At 44.4% G+C, this 15,540-nt stretch overlaps 1 protein-coding gene across 4 annotated transcripts in view; it reads right to left on the bottom strand.

Moving 5' to 3' along the window:
- LYN (LYN proto-oncogene, Src family tyrosine kinase) overlaps window positions 1-15,540 on the bottom strand; it is a 123,734-nt gene that overhangs the window by 68,594 nt on the left and 39,600 nt on the right. Inside the window, exon 1 of one of the 4 annotated variants that reach the window (XM_039524488.1) lies at window positions 14,365-14,835. The exons of 1 other annotated variant lie outside the window; for it this stretch is intronic. The gene's annotated coding sequence lies outside the window, so the exon portion shown is untranslated. Of the gene's footprint in view, window positions 1-14,364; window positions 14,836-15,540 lie in introns of those variants that run through there. 2 more of the 4 variants (XM_039524487.1, XM_039524483.1) reach the window with 2 other exon arrangements.

Genomic DNA, 15,540 nt, shown 5'->3' with positions numbered 1-15,540 from the left:
ACCGACATGGAGCGCCGGTGACTGTGATGGGGCTTGATGTGGGAGTTGCAATCTGCCTACCCACAACAAATTGCAGGAGCAGGGCCTGAAGTAGTAAAGTAGGCTCAGTAGTGTTTGCAGGCTTAATCCTCGAGTTTGCATTGCAAGGGTGTATAAAGAGTGAGTTTTATAGCTGTATCACAAGTCCTCAAGACTCAGAACTCGGTTTGCTGCTGGGAAGGAAATGTAGAAGGAAGAATAGATTAGATACATAAAATACAGAGCAGAGGGAGAGAAACAGATATAAGAAGATGGGGAAGGTTGAGAAACAATGGGCAGAAATAGTGGTGGCCTAAAGGGTAGCAGAATTTCTTATTAAGTGTGACAATAAGGTACTGAACAAATAATAAATAAAAGTTTAGTTACTATGTAAAGGCAGTACTTGCTTCTTGTTCTTTGTACAAACTTCCTATTGGCCCCAGTGAGAGAGCCAAGATAGAGTAAAGGGAGTAGGAAATATGACAATTTGAGGAATCTGTCTACATACAATTCATTAATTCTAATTTTATGAAATTGCTCTGTCATTAATTGCCTCGATGTGTAGTGAGTCAGTTATAAGCTAATAAGGTCACTTTACATACATCACCCACCCTATTTGGAAGAAGATAAGCAACAAACAAAAGAAGAGGTAAACCTTAACAATTAGGCACTGCCCAAACAATGGATATGCTAAGAAGGGAGCCTGAGCTGGAAAACTAGTTTAACCAAGTTTATCTGCAGAAAGTGGGGAGTGGAGAGTGAAAATACCTAACAGGGGAACAAAAGGGAGAGAGGTGACAATGCCGGTTTAAAAGGACACAGGAGGCTTCTGGCAGGGAAGAACAAAAGAGGCATGCTTTTGTAGTAGAGGGGTCATTTTTGATTGCAGAACCAAGGAAGAAAAAAGCTGGCTGCATGCAGGAGAGAGAGACACGCACACTCCATGATTTGGAGGAGAAGCCGTGTGCAGGAAATGTGATCCTGGACACCCTAGAGGACTATGATCAAAATTCAAAGAACATGCAAGAGTAATAAGGAAACTGAAACAAGGAAAGGCACAGAGGTGTTTTACTGTTTTGTCTAGATCTGTATATCTCTTGGGCTATCTATAGTAAAGAGTAATTGTGTTAGAAATCTTTACAAATGCCTGTGAGTTATGTGCTTCAACTATCACATGTCTCTGAAGAGGTAAGCCATAAACCAGAGCGCTCACAACTTTTGGCTTTAGGAAAGGATGCAGTTGGCTGCAGCGGCTGGCTCCTAGAAGTGGCTGGCATGTCCCTCTGATTCATAGGCTTAGGGGTGGCCAGGGGTGCTCCCACGCTGCCCCTGACCATGGCACAAGCACTGCCCCGAGCACTGGCTCCGCAGCTCCCATTGGCTGGGAACCATGGCCAATGGGAGCTGCAGGAGTGGCATGTGCAGACAGGGAAAGCGCATGGAGCCTCCTGGCCATCCCTTGACCTAGGCGCCAGAGGGACATATTGCTACTTCCTGGGAGCCGCTTGAGGTAAGCGCTGCCCAGAGTGAGCACCCCAACCCCTCGCCCCAGCTCTGAGTCCCTTCCTGCATCCAAACTCCCTCCCAGAGCCTGCACCCACACACACACCCGCACCCCAATGTCCTGCTCCAGCCCGGAGCCCCCTCCCGCACACTGAACCCATCCCCCCTTGCCCAGAGCCCCAGCCCCACCCTGGAGCCTGCATCCCCTCCTGCAACCCCAGCTCCTGCCCCAGCCTGGTGAAAATGAGCAAATGAGCAAGGATGGGGGAGAACAAGTGACCGGGGTGTGTGTGGAGTGAGTGGGGTGGGGCCTCTGGGAAGGGGTGGGGCAGAGGGTGGGGCCAGGGTGTTTGGTTTTCTGCAATCAGAAAGTTGACAACCCTACTAAGATTCTATATTAATAAACTTCAAACTTCAGTGAATTTGAGGACCTGGGCAGTTGGACTGTGAGACTGGTTTACAGACGGTCAAAACGAGTCTGTGCTCAGGAAGATACCAGCAAGGCCAAAAGAAAGAGATAATGGTGGATCCTATTTAAACCAGGGAAAGCTTAAGAGGGTCCCACGTGGTGGGACCTAAACACAGTAGCCTAGTGAGTGTCAAGCAGGTGGAGCTTTATTTACCAGGGCAGTGACAGAAATCCTGAGTTTATATTGCTGCCCACAGATAATTATTAAACAGGGAATCTAGCCCTCTCCTCCAAATGAATTTGACACCACTGGTCTTTTTCAGACATTCAGAGGGTTGACATTTCCTGTGTTAGAAGGAGCAAAGGCCTGTTTGTACAATAGTACGGGAGGTATCTCACTACTACTTTTGCTTTGACAACTAAGTGCAAAAGAGAGGACTTTTTCTTTCCAGACATGATAGAAAATGACTAAGTATTCTGTAGGATTTTCTTTAAAAGTTTTCCTGATACAAATTGATTTAGTTTCTGAATCAACTTTGACACTTTTCCTATGCATTAAATATTTTGTAAATAGTAAGTTCTGAAATGGAAGGCCAGCTGAAAGCTGTTACTAGTAGAGTTACTGGAAACTGTTTTGTTTTTGTGGAAAAACAACTAATCAAAAGGTTAAGGAGTAAAACTTTAGCAATGGGTTAAGTGTTTTTTGGTTTGTTTGTTTGGTGATAATATTTTGAGACGGTTAACATTTGATTATATTATTTATTTTGTGTAAAGGTAGTTTTGCAGCATCTCCAATAAGCTAACTATTAAGAAGGCCAGGAACCTGCAAAGTAGGTTTTAGGGACCTGATCATGCCTCCAAGCAAGCAGAACATGCCTCTTTGAGAATATGGCCATCTCCGCACTACCGGCTCTGTCGCAACACAGTTCTCGCAGCATTCTGCTCCATAGCATAGATGCTTCCTACAGAAATGGAAAGAATTTTTCCATCCCTGTAGGTAACTTCTCTGAGTGGCATTACCTAGGTCAATAAAATAATTCTTCTGTTGACTAACCGTATGTACACTGGGGGTTAGGTCAGCATAGCTACTGTGCTCAGAGATGTGATTTGTTCACATCCCCGGGCACCATAGCTATGTCAACCTAACTTTTAAGTGTAGGCCAGGCCTATGTCTACTGTTTCTTTAAATCTGTACCAAGAAGCTAGGCAGGACTGGAAAGATTCTAGGCAGAAGCAGTGAGACAGATTAGTGATAGAGATAATACCAATTTTGTTGTTATTAAAAATATTCCATATTCAATGTTAGAAGAAAGTGGCTCTTTCTATGATTCTGTCATATGACAGGACTGAGGAGCACTAGTAGGGGCATAACAAGGCTAACGGGAGCACTCGCCTGTTTATATGCAGGTGCTTGCTATTGGGGGCAGAAGAGAGTCCTTCTGCCTATTTACTCCACTCAGTACCTCTAGCAATTTAAAGCAAGATTTTAAGCAACACAGAGCAAGAGTCAGCCCTGCATGCTTTCCAGTAACTAATACATTACAGGCAGCTGGTTATGTCACTGAGCAGTGAAGGGTCGGGTGCATTTCCATTAGAATAACTTTTCTAATTCAGTCTGGTTTTAGAACCTTAAAACTTGCATTCAAACATTTAAAAAAAAATCAGCTCTATTTAAAGTGAAAATAAAGTTACACATTTCTCAAGTTTATTTGAAAACTCTGCTGTACATAATCAAATACAGCCCACGTCATTATTGTCACAGAAAAGTCTAATGTTACCAATGTTTATTTCAAACTTTCTTGCTTAATTCACTTATGCTTATTTTTTGCACCTATTTGTTCTGTGTTTGTGCAGTGCCTAGCACGATGGGGTTCTGGTCCTCGACTACATCTCCTAGGCACTATGGTAATACAAATAATGAATAATGCAGCCAGATATGCTAACCTTCCCACTGAAGCAGACGTGTCTCATATAAGACACCTTTCTCCAGCTTTCCCACATCATATCAGTGCTTTTTCTGCTTGTTGCTGCTCTTCCTCTCTTTCCCTTTCCCAGTAACAGCTTCTCAGGGTGCTGGCTCTGTAAAACAGCAGCTGACCGCACAGTGCAGTTACCGGCTTTGGTAAGTTTCACTTTGCCCTGAGGACAGTGGTGGATTAACAAATTTGCCGCCCCGAGGCCCTCAAAAAATTGCCGCCCCCCCACCCCCACGCACGCCAGCTCACCTCCTCTCCCCCGCGGCAAGCCTGGGAGGGAGGGGGGAGAAGGGAAGTTGTGGCGCGCTCAGGGGATGGCGGAGGTGGAGCGATGGTGAGCTGGGGCAGGGAGTGGTTCCCTGCCCCCCGCCCCCCCACACACACACGAAGAGTTACTCCCCGTGCCCACCGGCCCCAGGTCACCTCCGCTATCCCCCGAGTGCGCCACTACTCGCTTCTCCCTCCCTCCCTCAGCTTTCGTGCGGCAAGCCTGGGAGGGAGGGGGGAGAAGGGAAGTTGCGGCACACTCGGAAGATGGCAGCAGTGGAGTGGAGGTGAGCTGGGGCGGGGAGCAGTTCCCGGCCCCCCCCCCGGGTTACTCCCCGCGCCCGCGGGACCCAGCTCACCTCTGCTCCGCGTCCTCCAAGTGCCGCTACTCACTTCTCCCTCCCTCCCAGCGCTTTCGCGCGGCAAGCCTGGGAGGTAGGTGGAAGGAGGGAAGCGCGGCATGCCTTGGGGAGGAGGTGGGCCGGGGATTTGGGGAAGGGGTGTGAGCACATTTGCTGCCTCTGCAAATTTGCCGCCCTAGGCCTAGGCCTTGTTGGCCTAGGCGATAATACGCCGCTGCCTGAGGACAGGATATACTGTGAACAAGTGAAGCAAAAAACTTACCAGAGCAACTCCTGAAGGGGGAAACAATAGGAGGGAAATAGGAGAGGCAGCGGACATTGGACAAAGCCCTGTCTGTCTGCACACAGTTTTTAACAGCATATAAATAGTCCAGGCTACGGTTGGCTCCAAAGATGGCTTGTGCCTAGACACAACATGGTTGAAAGTGTTTTGCCCTTCCCAGTGGCTATAATGGCACATAGCTACCTTTCTGTAAGAGGTTCAGTGCACAGTCTGCTTGCAGTGTCACTCTTCATCATGAGTGTGTCACTGGTTTGGTTAGTCCCCCTTTCTCCTTAGGCCATCTTAGGGTGCAGGGTCACAAGTTGAAACATCCTTCAGCCCCCCTGTCCTCTTCTGAGGCACTTTGGAATAGCTGCACAGGTGTGATACACATAGAATAAGGCAGTATGGTAGATGTTAATGCACAAAACTTGGTCGATAAGGTTTTTGTTGGGGGTGGGGGCAGAGGAGGGGAGCTGCAGTGTGGGGTATAAATCAAGAGCACTTGTACCTGTGTCAGATGAGTTCCCTGCACTGTAGACAGGCCCTAAGAGAATAAAGGATAAAGACAGATGGGAAAGAAAAAAAATAGACCAGGAATGGGGAAAGAGTTTAAAAACAGAAAAACACCAAGAGAGACAGCAGAAAGAGGTCGCTGCTATAGCTGGGTAAAAGCAAAAGGGTGATGTAGTTTTTCAAGAAAAACAAAAATCAACTCAACTCATAGAAAGACTCAAAGCAGCACAGCACTAAGGATGCTTAGCAAGCAGTATTGATAGGTACCATGGCAGAGAGGATAGAGTTCCACTACAGCACACTGATTCTGTCACAAATCCTACAGCAAAGGAAATGCATTTCATCAGCCTTAGTGATGACACTGCTGATTACTGCTTCCCTGGCCCTGCCAGCAGCATGGGAATGCTGCACACTGCCTGTCAACCCCTCTCCTTCAGCCACGTCAATCAGCCACTGTGCTGAAAACTAGTCAGAGTGGACAGCCAAGCACCAAGAATAGATGGGCTCCCCTTTCTGCTTAATGTATGCTAATGCTCCCCAGATCGGTGCTGGTCTCCCTGCTTCGATCATATTTTTCAGGCAGTGTGGTGGAACTGATACGACAGAGAGAAGAAGAGCTGCCACACTGCTTGCAAGGTCAGAATGAGGGGAAAGAAGATGGAGAGCACAGAATGGTGACAAAAAACAAGGTGTAAAGAGCAGGGGAGACACTGAGAAAAGCAAAGGGGGAACAAAATCTCCAAATCCCTCTCCAGCACTATAAGAACATCTTTCTAGCCTCTGCCTAGAGTTTAGAAGTTCCTTGGTATTTTGCAGTTTCCAAAGCCTATTTTGAATTTCATTTGCATGTTGTGTTATCTTGCTGTCTGCAGATTCAAATAAGTTTTGCAATTTGTATTGAAACAGCTGAGCCCCATGCATCCAAATGACGAATTTCCTCTTTCTCCTCCCTCCCCTTCCTGAGTATTGACCAAAGAAATTTTCACTTCCTCAATGACAAAGACTCAAATCCTGGCAAACATCTTAAACTGTGTTCCCCATCTCCTTTCCTCTCATACTTGAATCACTGTTACACAAAAGCACTCAACCTATTACGCAAAGGGCTGGCCAGGCCACTACCAGTCTGCTTAGCTGGGTGTGTAGGGGCTGCTCCAGCGTAGTACAGTCTCTTCCATTTGGACCTTAAAGGCATAATCTCCATGATGCTCCAGGTCCTGCTGATGGCACGGTTGGAGAACATCCTCTTCAGATAAATATGGCAGATATGACAATAAAACTAGTATCTTTTCTCATTCAATTTTATACCACTGGAAAACTTACGCTTGAATATTTTCTTTACCAAGATCTAATCTGAACAATAGGAGTCAAAAGCAGCAGTAATACAGATCTGTGGATTAACAAATGTCACCTTTATCAAATTAATTATACATCTATCCACGGGAATGGCGCTTGTTGCTCCTTAGTATTTATTTTGTTGGAAGGCCATAATGCAGTAACATACTACAGTATACGGAGGGGAAAAGAATATACTTCTACATTATCTTCTGCAGAACCATATTGTTCCAGTATTTGTCTAATAAAAAAGTCTAGCATATGAAGCATAGTCAAAAGTCTATTGATCAAACAGGTCTATATGGGTGTGCCTGTACCAAACAATGACTAAGATGTAAAAAGCACTAAAAGTACAAATGAAAACCACACACACCAGAACACATGAACAATAGGGTTGCTGTGCCAATATGTACATTTGCTGAAGTCCCCGAATTGCTTTCAACTAACCAAACACTAAAGAAGACGGAAAACACATTTCCAAGATATGATCTGTCCCCTTTGTATGTATATCGAGTCTGAATTGTAAATAAATGGCTGTAGATACTGTAAACTAATTTACAGAAAATGCCAAGCTCAGAGTGCAAATGTACCATGCACACTAATTCCTAGTATGTACTGCAGCATGGTTCAGCTCAATATTTCACAAAATGACTATATTGTAACTGGTCTTCAGAAGAACTAAAAAATCCAATTGTTATTGTTACTGAGACGATAGGCTCGATCAAAAGAATGTATAAAGGAAAAATAGAACTTGAAGATGTAAGTGAGCAAAGCAGGTGTGAGTTTTTTAGTATATCAACCACAGCTTAGCCAGGAAGAGAAGTGTTGATCTTACATTATGTGCACCAAAGGCCTCAGAGGCAGGAGGACATGTTGCTTAGACTGGGAGTTATCATTATACCTGGGACAGTGTATGATGGGGTACTCAATGCTGTACAAAGGAATACATTATAGTTACCCCAGGTGCTTGCAGTCTAAATAAGAAAGACAATACAGTCCTAATGTATAGGATACATAGGTTGAAGGTCTTCATTTCAAATAATGCTGTTCTTCTCCTCCTCCCCAAACACTGAATTTGACAGTACTCTCATAACAACATTTCTCCCCGCCAAGTGCTTCTGTCAAAATGTCATCTCTATCCATGAGGGTAGAGGCTATTTCCCACACTAATGTATCTAGCATCCCGGTCCCTGTGAATAGTTCTTTAGGCTTGGACATTAAATAGAGGTTCATTATGAATATCAGAACAAGCAGCTCTCATATCTGTCATACAAACACTACACAAGACTGATTCTGCTTCCATCTTTATGCTAGGATAGTAATCTTCAGGAAAGATGCTGAAGATTGTTCAGACTGACTCCATCTGTAGACATCAAATTTAGTGGAAGCGTATTTTAATGAGGCTAAAAAGAACACTGCATTTCCCATCCTTCTCTGAAGGACAATTTAACTAAAAATGTTCAATACCATCATTGGAATTTAGTTGATAGACGTTAAAACATTTTTTAAATAGTTAATAGGTTACTACATTGTGTATGGGTACTGACAATTGCATCAGTAGGGTTGATCTAAAAAAACTTGTATGTTATTAAAAATAATTTACAGAGATGAAAAATAGCTCTCTCTAGCATAATGTTTCAAACAAGTGCTCAGCACTTTTTAATGGAAATATCTACACTATGAGTACAAGTTATCAGCAGGAATTCAACAAAACACACCCTATGGATTTCTTCTTTTTCTTCTACTTTATAGCAATACTGTCTCACACGGAGTTGAGGCTCATTGATACCATCAAGGCTCAGCCTCATGTTGGGGGCAGCATAGTGCCATAATACCTCTGGGAGGCTGCTGCAAGGAATCCTAACTCACCCTTGCATTAGGTGGAGTTTACACCCCCTCGTCCTCAGGGCCACCCAGAGAGGGTGGGGTAAGTGAGGCAATTTGCCCTGGGCCTCGCAGGGGCCCCCACGAGAATGTCAGAGGCTCCCCCCTGCCTTCCCCCATCCCCCGGCACCTCAGCGCATTGGGTCCAGGAGCGGCCCTGGACAGAGCTAACGCAGCGTGGCTCCAATGGGACCTGAGTGCCTGCCGCTTGGAGCCGCATGGTAAGGGGGTGGGGCTGCAAGCTGTGGCCGAGCAGCAGGAGCTCAGGTCCTGCCAGAGCCACGCCACTGCAGTGCTGTCCAGGGCTGCTCCTGGACGCGGTGCGCTGAGGCTCCAGGAGAGGCGAGGGTAAGCAGCATAGTAAGGGGGCCGGGGGAGTTGGATAAGGAGCAAGGAGTCCTGGGGACAGTCAGGACACAGGGAAGGGGCAGAGGCTCGAGGGGGGGGGGTCAGGGGATGGGGAACGTCCACAGGGGTTGGATCGTGGGTGTTCTGGGGTTTGTCAGGACTCGGCAGGGGGGTGGATAGGGTCAGGGCAGTCAGGGGACAGGGAGCGGGGGGGTGTCCCGGGGGGGGGGGGGGGGGCTGTCAGGGGACAAGGAGCCGGATGGGTTGGGGATTCTGAGGGGGGGCAGTTGGGGGGGCAGGGAGTGGGTGGGGTCAGATAGGGGGCAGGGCCAGGCTGTTTGGGGAGGCACAGCCTTCCCTATCCTAAAGCTCATTCAGCAGTTTGAAGCTTGCAGACAGTTATTTAACACAAAGAGCCAAGCTGTTAACTTTTCCCTCAGGGCTACCATCCCTCTCACTTCTCAAATGCCAAATTATAGTCTACATTTAATTTCAGTACCATAGAGAGATTCATGTCAGGGGAGGGTAGCGTCATTTAAAATTAGCCACTTTAGATTAACAGTGATAGAGCCAAGACAGCCATGGGGGAGGGATCACATGAGAAGAGCAATATCCTACACCACCTACCTCCTTCCCAACCCTACCAAGGGAGACCCCCACCCTCCCCTGCATTCCCCGAGACTCTAGAGGGGTTAATTCGGTGGTTCTCAAACTTTTGTACTGGTGACCCCTTTCACACAGCAAACCTCTGAGTGCAACCCCCCCTAATAAATTAAAAACACATATATATTTAACACTATTATAAATTCTGGAGGCAAAGCAGGGTTTGAAGTGGAGGCTGACAGCTCGCGACCCCCAGTAATAACCTTGTGACTCCCTGAGGGGTCCCGACCCCCAGTTTGAGATCCCCTGGGTTAATTTAATTTTAGCACCCCGTGTCCATTCACACGCATGTGCTATTTTGAGCATTTCCGTTTTCACAATATAGACTCTCCCAGATTCTGGAACAAGCTCAAATGCTCAGTTTGTGGAGTATGTACATAAGCTATACTAACGACAAACCCACAGTAACCGTCTCCAGCTTGTGAGGGACCCCCCCATGGAGCCAGTCTTTAGGAAACAGATAAATTAATGGAGGTTAAGTCCATTAATGGCTATTAGACAGGACGGGTAAGGAATAGTGTCCCTAGCCTCTGTTTGTCAGAGGGTGGAGATGGATGGCAGGAGAGAGATCACTTGATCTCACTCCCTCTGAGGCACCTGGCATTGGCCACTGTCGGTAGACAGATACTGGGCTGGATGGACCTTTGGTTTGACCCAGTGTGGCCATTCTTATGTTCTAACCTAAATGAACCCAAAGTTATGGAGACAGATATGAGTCAAGGAAGCCAGCAGAGTATCAGAAACCTGGAAAAATCTCTGACTGGATGGGCTCAGGAGTTTGGTCACAAACTGAGGAGGTTCAAAAGTTTTGGATTTTTTTGAAGCAGATTTTTTTTATTGTTTCTTTAAACAAACACAGCAAGCAGCAAATATTTGGCCACATACTTCTGAAGCCCCAAACCATGTTCAGGTTTTGGCAGACTAATTTCAGCTTTTCAATTAAAAAAAGCTCAACAAATTTTGAAGGAAAGCAGACATTGTACGCATTATCAGCACCAGCTGATGCTGAGAACCAGTGATACCTTGTAAAGGTGACTTGAAAAGAAGTTGTCTCAAAACTGGGTTTGTGCCGAGATGCGGAAGGTTTTTAAATCTTTATTTTTACCAGGGCTGCCCGAGGTGGGGAGAGGGGAAAAGAGGTGCGCAAGTGGGGCAATTTGCCCCGGGCCCCGCAGGGGCCCCCACGAGAATATAGTTTTCTATAGTATTGCAATTTTTTTTTTTATGGAAGGGGCCCCTGAAATTGCTTTGCCCCAAGCCCCCTGAATCCTCTGGGAGGCCCTGCTCCTCCTTCTCACCATCACCCTTTGCCTGCCCACCAGCTGCACTGGCCCAGCTTCACAGAAGCATCATCAACTCACATGGGGGTGGGGAAGGAGGGAGCAGACCCTGAGTTTCCCTGAGCAAAGGGGCTACAATTATGTCTGGCCCTTACACAGGCCACAAAGAAAAGGGGAAAGGTGCTTGCTGCCTCTCACATAGTACCATACCCATCTCTGGGTATGGTACTATCTGGCCCAAAGTGAGTACTTCTCATCCTAACGATCAAAACACTTAAATACTCAAAATGAAGTACTGAAACACACACCTCTTTTCCATCACAAAAATGCAATTACTTCTGGGATTAGCTATAACTCCCCACATCCCTAGTGCAGCAGTCCCATGTGAAAAGACATGAAGAGTACATTATCTAATCAATCTAAGGGTATCTTTAGGTAGGATGCTACCTCAGGTTTACTTTAACCAGGACCAAGTGCAATGCCTCTTATCTTGAGAATTGTGCCATGTAATCTTTAATGGCCACAGGTGGCCAGGAGGACCTTAGTTTTGTGTCATTCAAGAGATGGGACCTCCAGCAGCCTCTAAGTCAATCTTGAGACATCAATTAAGTTCTGATTCAGGGAGAAATCTCCCAACTGAAATATCTACATCACTTGCTGAAGGACCTGGGTGGGCTATGAGGTTTCCCTTACAAAAACTGACCAAGCATGTTGCTGTTATGCTTATGAGAGCTGATAGGGTCACAGAACACAGTGCCTCATTTCTAAAGAGAGAGTTGGGGAGGCAATGTTATGGAAAGAGTATATATAAATTAATAAATACACAAAGATTTATAAATTTGTAGAAAATACATCCAATAATTTGGACAAGGTAAAACACACCTGAAAACTGGAATGCTAATAGAGTATAAAATGCCTAGTGTTAGCAGGTGATGTATCATTGTAGTCAAAAGCACTGTCAACAAAAACAGTCATTGAATGATTTTACTCACCAAAATATTATTTAAAAAAAAAAAAAGGCCTTTCTGCAATTATTTGGGCACCTTTACAACAAAGTCTTGATTACCCAGAGGAATACACAGGAAAAGCAGAACCACTTCACATCTACCAATCTATAGAAGTTGCTAAAATGCTTGTTATATACATCATCATTGCAGTAATACAGCTATCTCAACAGTTTACTGATAAAAGAAATCTTTATCCTATTAAACCAAGAAAACTTTCTACGGCACTTACAAAGCTGGCACCAGATACAAGATATTAATCTTGAAATAGGTCAACAGAATGTGAAACCTATTGGCTGCAGAATCCATGAATTTTAATTGTCTCCTGTGATTCCATACACTCCTGTTAGATAACACTCCTGTTATTAGTCAGACTTTCATCCCTGTTTCTACTTTTACTGAGAAAATTCTTTGGCTCTTCCAGTCCATAGTTGCAATGTTGTCACTACTTATTATACAGATGTGAAGTCCCCACTTTATTAAACTTATAAAACCATCACATCTGCTCTGCATCCAGTACTAGAACAGGAAAGATTCACATTAAAGCAATTTGATTAACCCTTCTTGAAAACTAGGCTCCCCAACACAATTTAATCTTTATTTTGTTAAAACAGTTCTATACTGCAGATTTTTTTTCTAATCATTTGGCAAGTGTTCCACAATTTATCTACCACCAGATATTACATTACAACCATTTGCATCCAGCATTCAGGCATTCCAAGGGTCATGCAGGAATCATACTGTACAAGGGTAAAAAGTTCCCCATCAATTTGTGCTGTTTTAAGATGGTGGGATGGGATGGGGATTTGCAGGGAGTGTGGGAGAGAAGAGTGTTTGTTTAGGTTTTGGCTGAAATATCTAAAGTGCTCTTCCATTGTGAAAAATGAAAGCAAAAATGGCAACTTCTACTTCAACTTTTTTGTTCCCTGTGTGTATTCAGAGTCATCATATCTGCTTACTTTAATGACTAAAATTAGTTTTGACTATTAAGCTGAATTTTATTCTTGCTTGAGAAAAAACGACTGTCAACTAAATTCTAACTGCAGAATACTGAGGATGATGTTCGACCGAGAAAGAACCAGCTTGACTTTCAGATTCTAGACAGAATTTGCAGGTCTGGCAGTTTAAAATAAAAAAGCGAGCTTTTTGTTGTTTTTGTTTTTAGAAACTGAGCAGACTTGGACTGGAAGCCAGTGAGAGATATTAAACATGGAACATCATAATACCGTTTTCATTTTTTTCAAAGCAGGAGCACACTTTAATATCTAGCTAAGAGGAAGCAGTTTTACTTTGAAGATGCTCCAGGAATTACTTTACTATATATACACTTGTAGGTTTAAAATCCAGAGTTTAAACACAGAATATCCAGAGGCCATATTTTTTCTCGTAGTTAAACCAAGTCTATTGTCTTAGCTTGTGACAGTGACTAAGAAAAAATGCATTGTGTAATACTACATTCTTCTAGCATTCCAACTTTTTTTTTTATTTTAATTAGGAATAGTCAAGATTGGCTGAAGACAATATAGCCTTGAAGATCAAAACAAACCACCAACTGTAATCCCTTTTTAAAGTCTTCTTCTCAAATAAATTGCTGTATTTCCTTAAAAGCTGAACCATACAGGAAAGCTTAGACTGCAGCTACACCCCTTCCCCTGGGCTAAAGGAAAAGCTAACCAGTCCAAAAAGAACTCTCACTTCCTTTTAACTAATGTACTATAAATTGTATCTGAGGTTCAAAGAACTGTTCCCTGAAGGGGTAGAAACACAAGCTGCCCATTAGTGTCACACTTCCTCTTTTGAACTGGCTATATCCTTAACACATGGTTCATTTAATATTTCTTGTTCACTTCAATGAATGAGAGAGATCAGGTTCCATGACCCGACAAATCAATCACTCTTTAGCTAATTCAGTAATAATTCTAGAATGCCTTCCATCAGTCCCTTCTTTCTCTTGCCTGAAAACTTTGCTTTTCTCTTCATTTTTTTTTGGGGGGGGGGGGGGGAAAGGAAGGAAGGGGAGAGACTAGAGGAATATGTCAACATGTATTTATAGACTAGCTTTCCCTAAAATGATTGGTATGCCAATAGGGCAGGTTATCTCAAAAAATTTCAATGTAATTAAAGACAGCGTGTTATATGAGAGCTAACAACAATAAAAAATAACTAAAGCCCAGCCTCCTGTGATAAGCTGCTTTATGCAACAGACAAACAAGCGTCTATTCTCTCTGATCTGCAAGGTAGATCCAGGTGGGGAAAAACTGTCACCAAAGCAACAGGGGCAGCTGCCAAAAAGGTTCCAAGACGCCTTTCCTCTCATCACCAGAGAGAAGCACTCGTTCCCTCTGACAAACTCTAGGGATGTCGGAAGCCCATGATTTGTATGAATTAAAGAGGAAGTCCCATTAATCCGTACCCTGCCAGTGCAGGGCTGTTCCCTGCATTCCCCACTGGTCTGAAAGGATCACAGAAATTACCGCTGGACACAGTAGCCCGAACAAGCTACCCACTTCCAAATTAGGAGACAAAAGAAAGACACTTACTTCCCTGAGTGTGAAACTTTGGAAGCAGCAAGTAAACTCCACGGTTACTTCAGCCACAGAGTGGGGGTAGGAGCCAGGGTGTAGTTCAGAGTTAAATTAGCTGATTATCCTCAGGGAAAGGAAAAGCTACACGCTTGGGTTTTTTAAAGACCACAGGATTTTACAGCTGGGAGAGAGAGAAAGACTCCAGAGCAGCCAAGCCGCTAGTCTGCCTGAGGCCACCCCTGTGAGCTGCAGAAAAGGAACTTCGCTTGGTTTCAGTGGGTTGGCTGAGAGTTTTCAGTTTACTTCCTGGTATTAGGAGATTTGCATAAATATCAGTAAAGGGTACGGAGGGGGGGGGGAGAGAAGGGAGGATTTTTAATAAAAATAAAAAGTATTGTTCAGCTTTTGATTAATAAATCAAAACAATGGGTGAGGGTTTCATAGGAGGGGCTGAAGCAGAGACACAAACAAGATCCCCAGAGATATTTCCACCAGCAATAAACTACGGAATAGATGAGAAGGGATTTCAGGAGGAGGAAGATCATTACTGTTAGCTGGTTTCATTTTAACTAGAGGAGCCCTCAACCCTCCCTCCCTCTGGCTAGTGGGAGGAGGGCGTGCTCTGCCCTCACAACCATCTATTTGCCTCACTCTTTCTACCTATTAAATGAGCAGAGGCTGCACACACCTAGGGGGAGGGGGCAGTAAGGGAAATCCAGGCAGTTTCTCCTATTCCCTTTCTCACCTGGTGGATAATAAACTATTTTAGCTCCACTGGAGCACATAGGAGTCTGAGAGAGTTTAGAAGGAATGCAAGTTAAATATTTTGCTAAAGTGTAATGAGTGTCCCTCCTGAGCTAGGGAAACTTGTGAGGTATGCCTGAGCAGGGCAGCACTGTTAACACTATTAAACATTACTATTGCAGTAATAGCTGGAGGCTAACCAGCAGAACACCCCATTGTGCTAGGTGCTGTACACACATAGTAAATGGCAGTCCTTGCTCCAACATCTTATGAATCTGAAGGGGAAAATGTAAAAGGGGGCTATGGTGGGTAATAGGATAGAAACATTTCTGCTTTGATCATGATTCTGCTTGTTATGTCCAAGACTGGTCTGTTTCCTTCATCAGCATGAGTAGAAACTCTTATTTATTAATAAGAAATAAAAAATACATTGAAAGATCTGAGAGG

The sequence above is a fragment of the Mauremys reevesii genome, linkage group 2 (assembly GCF_016161935.1).
Source record: "Mauremys reevesii isolate NIE-2019 linkage group 2, ASM1616193v1, whole genome shotgun sequence".
Taxonomy (NCBI): Eukaryota; Metazoa; Chordata; order Testudines; family Geoemydidae; genus Mauremys; species Mauremys reevesii.
Note: the sequence above shows the minus strand (reverse complement) of the source record. Positions and strands in the feature narration are given on the sequence as shown.